Source organism: Apodemus sylvaticus, chromosome 9, assembly GCF_947179515.1.
Source record: "Apodemus sylvaticus chromosome 9, mApoSyl1.1, whole genome shotgun sequence".
Taxonomy (NCBI): domain Eukaryota; kingdom Metazoa; phylum Chordata; class Mammalia; order Rodentia; family Muridae; genus Apodemus; species Apodemus sylvaticus.
Window position 1 is genome coordinate 38135377 of NC_067480.1, and position 6000 is coordinate 38141376.

Here is a 6000-nt window from a genome sequence, read left to right on the forward strand (position 1 = left end):
TTAAGTCATAGAATAATCTATAGTTACCTCTTTGAGGAATCATTTGCTTTCAGGGTGTTTTTTCTCTTATTAATAAATATTTTGAATCAAAATATAAGATGTGGCTTGATGGTAATACATGTCTTAATGAGGCAGAGCAGTAGCTCCTTCCATTATATGGGTCCCAGAAATCAAACTTAGGTTGTCTGGCTTAGGTTGTCTGGCTTAGGTTGTCTGGCTTGGTGTAGCCTCGTGAGCTGGAAGGTAGCCTGGTGTATGTTTAAAGCTCCAGGCGTGTCAGGTCTACATAGTAGGATCCTGTCTCAAAACAACAAGAAACCCACTTAACGTATAGGTTGCTTATTTTTAAAAATGTCAATAAGCATCTAAATTGGAGAACTGTAAAATGTACAGCTGTGTAACCAGCACCCAAATCAAAAATTAAAAATTTGGGAGCTGGAGAGATGGCTCAGCAGTTAGGAAAACTGGTGTCTCTTCCAGATGACCCACGTTCAATTCTCAGCACCCACATGGTGGTTCACAACCATGTAGAGCTCCAGTCCCAGGAGCTCTGACACCCTCTTCTGTGCCTCTGAGGGGACTGCACACATGTGGCACAGACATAGTCATACGTATAAAATAAAAATAAATAGAAAGAATGAGAACATTTTAGTTCTCAGAAGTTCTCACCTCCTACCTCAGAACGGCGAGCAGTGCCCTGACTTCCCACGTATGTAATCACTAAGTTTGCCTGTTTTAAAGTCTTTGCAGCTGCTGCCATCTCACATGCATTCATTTTGTCTGCTTCTGACGTTTGCCCATTGTGTACACGGCAGGCTTTTCATTTCACTGTGAGACTGTGCACAGTCTGTCCCTTTGTTTTTGAATGAGCACAGTGAACTGGAATGGTTGGCTCACAGGTAATATGTGAATATTTAGATTTAGTAGATACTGACAAATCATTTTTCAAAGTGATCACATCATTTTATTCCCATAAAAAAGTATTTGAGAGTTTAATGATTTCTAAAATTTTTACTACTGATGTTTGTGTGTGAGAGGGAAGGGGTGGGGGAGCACACACGTAGAGATCAGAGGATAGCTCTCTGCAATCCGTTCTCTTTGTCCACTGTGGATTCTAGAGATTGAACTCAAATTGTCAGACTTGCAAGGGAAGGCATTTTTGCTAGCTTAGCCATTTTGCTGGTCCTAATATTGTGAGAGTTTAGGTTATTTCACATATTTTCCAGTACCTGATGAACATGTTATGTGTGTGTGTATGTATGTGTATGTGTGTACATGTGTGTGTGCATATGTGTGCGCATATGTATGTTTGGGAAAGTGGTACCTCATTCAGTGGAGCAGAATTTTTCAGAGAGAAGACAGTGTGTCACCCTCCAGAGAGCAGGCAGCCCCAGGCAGATGAAGGCAGGAGGCCCTTGAACCTGCCATAGGCTGTGTTCCCAGCTGTCAGGCATGAAATTTGGGTGAAAGAGAATCTCCCTGGTGGCAGAGGTCTTTCAGAGAACACTCCTGGTCCTCCACTTCACCTTTGCACCTGAAGGCCCTGCTGACTACGGTCCTCTCATCTCCACGAAACCAGGAAAGTAGTGAAGTCTGCACAGCACCAGTGGCCCAGGCAGTGGCCCAGGCCTAGCTGCCAGTGTGTTGTTAAATGTGAAGCTCTTTTCTGCTACATTGTTTCATTTGTATTTGGGAAGGGATGTTGAGGTGGCAGAATTTGAGAGATGTGATAACCTGATGCTGAGACTGCCTGTCCCCCTTCGAGGCCACCTGGAGCCAGAGGGACAGGAGCTGCTTGTTTGGGGCAAAGAAAGGAGTGGGGAGCAAAGAAAAGAAACAGGAGTTGTGATCACGCTCACTACTGGGCTCAGAGGACTCATCCCCCCAGGAAACCACTTTGGTCCCTCGAGCCCCTTTGCTACTCATTAGTTGCTGTGCAGACTAGAAAGCCGTGGTTTGTGCTTGGCTGGGTGGGGCTCCAGGGACAGTTTGGGCTCTGGCCCTCCAAAGGAAAGGGGGTTGGTTATGGAGTGAGTGGAGGGTCACAGCTCAGTCTGTGCCATTTGCTTGTCACCTTGAGAAGTTCCACCTTGTCTAGCAAAACCTCCTTTCAGAGGCAGCTACCACAAAGGGCTCTTATAAGAGCAGCTGCCCCACCCCCACCATCCCCACTTCCACTCCCTCTGCCATTATTTTTCTTTGAGGCCTTCCTGCAATGACTCTGGGAGGCCGAGCTTCCTTCTAAAGGCAAGTCAGGATCTAGCGTCTCCTTGCAGCAGTCATTTTGTGATTTTCTGGTGCCCTGGGAGACTGAAGAGGGGTTAAGCACAGCTCCTCCAGAAGGCATTTTGCTGCTGCTTCTCTCTGCAGCTTGGGTCATTTGGAGCCTTAAGAAGGGAGCTAGAGGTACTTCCTAGTAGCTGCTGGACCTAGGAACAGGAACCAGCCTCCTCTCAGGGGAGAAGTGGACTTGTCCATGGTGGTCCTGTGAGGTCTTCTGCCTAGTGAGTCAAGGGAAGGTTCTGAAGGTCACCCCCCGCAGCTTCTACATTTTCATTCCGCTGTACATTGAGGGTATCAATTAATCCTTCAGGCCTTTGGTTTTTTCATATATGAAATAAGAATGATTCTGGCTCCTGGTTGGTAAGGTAAATATGGAGGTTTGTTGGGTTAATTTAAAAAGTTAGTTATTTTTGACAGCTGACCAGTGTGCCCTACCGCTGCTGACCTCCACAGTGAGCCCCTCTCTCACTTGCAGCGTCCACACTGTGCTGGGCTAGAGAGAAAAACAGCTCTGGGAAGTCTGGGCACAATCTCAACGGGAGAGGATATGCTTAGCACCATCATGTGTGCTCCAGCATCACAGTATCATAAAGTTGGCCAGGTGTGGTGACAGTCACAAAAAGATCACAAGCAAGTTCAAGACCAGCTGCCCAGTGAGATGCTTATTCCAAAAATCAAAGCAAATCAACAAAATTCTTAGTCTTGGGAGCACTGCTCCAGCCTTCCGCCTGAACCTTTCCTGTGTAGTCTTCCCCCACACCTCCCTTCTTTTCCATCTGAATACACACTAGACCTGACCTGTCTCTCTGGAACTGTGTGAGCTCTTCACGGCATTAATCTCTTCCTTGTGTTCCAGCGTGGGTGAGAACCGGATGTTAAAAATGCCCAGAGGCCTCCGAGAGTGAGGGGCAGTTGATTAGATGGATTTTCGCGTATCACTGCGAGCACGTCTCACTTCTCCCTCCTCGCTGTAAAAGAAAGGGAGAAGTGCAAAGTAGGTTGTAAGTTAAACAATCATCAAGATCCCTAAGCCACAATTAATGTGCAAGGTCTCTCTCTAAACACAAGATTGTGCCCAGATTGCTCAGTTGTTTTTCTCTCTAGCCCAGCACAGTGTGGATGCCTACAAGTGAGACAGAGGATCACTGTGGAGGTCAGCAGTGGGAGGGCACAGTGGTCAGAGGTGGCCTTGTGACAGGCACAGACCCAAACAAAGCGAAGTCAGACCAAACACTGAGCAGTGTCAGCTGTGTTGTTAATCTCCCACGTGGACCTTAAAGGACAGCGTGCCCTTAGGATGCTGTGTGCTTTTCCCAAGTCACCACGGTTTCTCATCATCGAGCAGATAGGGGGACTCAATTTTTTCCCTTCACGATTGGCCATTATTTGTATAAAACAGTGGCATTCATTGTGGCATTTTCATAAATCATATGGGGTGCTTTGGTCATATTCATCTGATATGGGACTGTTCGGACAGTGAGGGACAAAACAGGAGATCCTGTCATGGTTAGGTCTTGCCTAAAACTCAGAAATTGTTTATTCAGGTGAACGGCTGTGAAGAAGCAGAATGGGGCAGTTGTCATCTGCAGCCTGGGTCCCAGCACTGTGTCACTGTTCTCTCTGTCTTCTTTATGTTGACCTCTCACAGGCCAAGCAACCAAGAGACTAATCCCACCCCAAACCGATTCACCATGAGTCCTAGTGGTGACAGACTAGAGTGCGTGTATTTCTGCTTTCCAAATGTCCTTATGAAGTGATGTAGTAGAGCCTTTCCTAGCCTTGTTACAAAGGAAGCAAGAAATATCAGTTGTCATGAAAAAGCATTTTCAGTTGAAACACTGCTAGGTAGCCTGGACTCTGTTAATACTTTAAAAATTATTTAAGTTGTGTGTGTGTGTGTGTGTGTGTGTGTGTGTGTGTGTGTGAGAGAGAGAGAGAGAGAGAGAGAGAGAGAGAGAGCACACTATGGCAAGCTAGGGGAGGTCTTGCTGTCATGTCTTTCAAGGAGAGAGTTACAAATGGGAGAGAGTTACAAATGAACATTTTTTGTTTCTGTTGCCAGCCTGCAAAGGTCAAATGGAATGAGGGTAAAGCCTTGGCCTCTTGAGCAGATTCTGAGAGGTGGGAAGGTAAAGGGAATATTTGGGAATCAACAAGAGTTGGTGTATCACATAATTTTAAAAATTCTTCTGAAAAAACAATATTAATTAATCACCTCCCAAGGTCCATGCACTAGTACTCCCAAAGTAGGTGTTGGTCACTTGTTTTTCTGGTGAGGGAATAGGGGTTTTCAGACCTGCTAACACAGCAGGGAATTGGTGTGGTGGTAGGGGTGGTGACCCTTGGCTCTCTCCCTCACCTGTGTCTTGATGAATCACGAAATTGTTTGGAGAACGTGCTTTGGGATGCCAAAGTAAGTTAACAAAAGCACACCCGGCTTCTGTATATGCTGTCCTTCACACATGCCTTGAGTTAGCTTGGCATAGGAGCAGGGCCAGACAAGAGAGGCTTGGTAGCTGACTCCACATGTGGTGAGTGTTCACACGCTTGACCTGCTCTTCTTCCCCTTCCCCCAAGGCAAGGTAAATATATGAATCGGGTTTTGTGGAAGCTCAGGTTTGTTTTCTTTTTCTTGTTTTTCCTCCTCCTCTTCTTCCTCTTCCTCTTCCTCTTCCTCTTCTTCCTCCTCCTCCTCTTCTTCTCCTCCTCCTTCCTTATACATTGCTGGGGATCAACCCTAGGGCCTCACTGTGCTAGACAAACATCCTATCACTTAGCTGTGCCCCAGACCCAGCCTTCCTATGACTTACAGATTTCATTTTAGATTTCTAGATCATTCCTTTTGTGACATCTACCCTGTGCCTGACTCCTCTTATGTGACACCCAGTATATGAGCTTGAAGGTGTGTTGGCCATCTATACTGGCTGATTTTGTGTATCAACTCGACATGAGCTAGAATCATCAGAGAAAAACTGCCTCAGTTGAGGAAATGCCTCCATGAGATCTAGCTGTAAGACATTTCCTCAATTAGTGACCAATGGGGGAGGGCCCAGCCCATTGTGGGTGCTGCCATCCTGGGCTGCTGGTCCTGACTCTACATGAAAGCAGGCTGAGCAAGCCATAGGAAGAAAGCCAGTAAGCAGCACCCTCCATGGCCCCTGCCTCAGCTCCTGCCTCTAGTTTCCAGCCCTGCTTGAGTTCTTTACTGACTTCCTTCAGTAATGTAAGTGTGAATAAACCCTTCCTCCTCTCCAATTTGCTTTTTGCCCATGGGGTTTTGTCCCAGCAATAGAAACCCTGCCTAAGACACCATCCTTCTGGAGGTTCTCACCGCCTGCGCTCCCCTCACCTGATCCACAGCCCCTGCGGCCTGTTTCTCTATCTCACTCAGGGCCAGCCTTCTGAGCGTAAAGTGGAGCATTTCACCCTCTGCTACTTCATACCACATTCAGATAAACACAGGAGCCTGCCACTTACCTGCCACACTCGTCTTCTCATACGGTGAGACCACCTAGTTCACCATTCATACTGAGACACTTGAAAAAAGAAAAAGGCTCTAATAATAATAATAATAATAATAATTAAGATGAGTGATAGACATAAACTAGACTGTTCTGAAAACAACTCAACCACGTGGATCACTCTCTCACTTCCGTTTAGAGTTTCTTGAAATGTACTTTGTGATACCTTCCTTGGTCTCTGTTGAGAACTCTATCA

At 46.3% G+C, this 6000-nt stretch overlaps 1 protein-coding gene across 4 annotated transcripts in view; it reads left to right on the forward strand.

Annotated features, from left to right (window-relative positions):
* The window catches only part of Nhej1 (non-homologous end joining factor 1), a 90517-nt gene that overhangs the window by 76141 nt on the left and 8376 nt on the right, over positions 1-6000 (forward strand). The gene's annotated exons all lie outside the window — the stretch shown is intronic.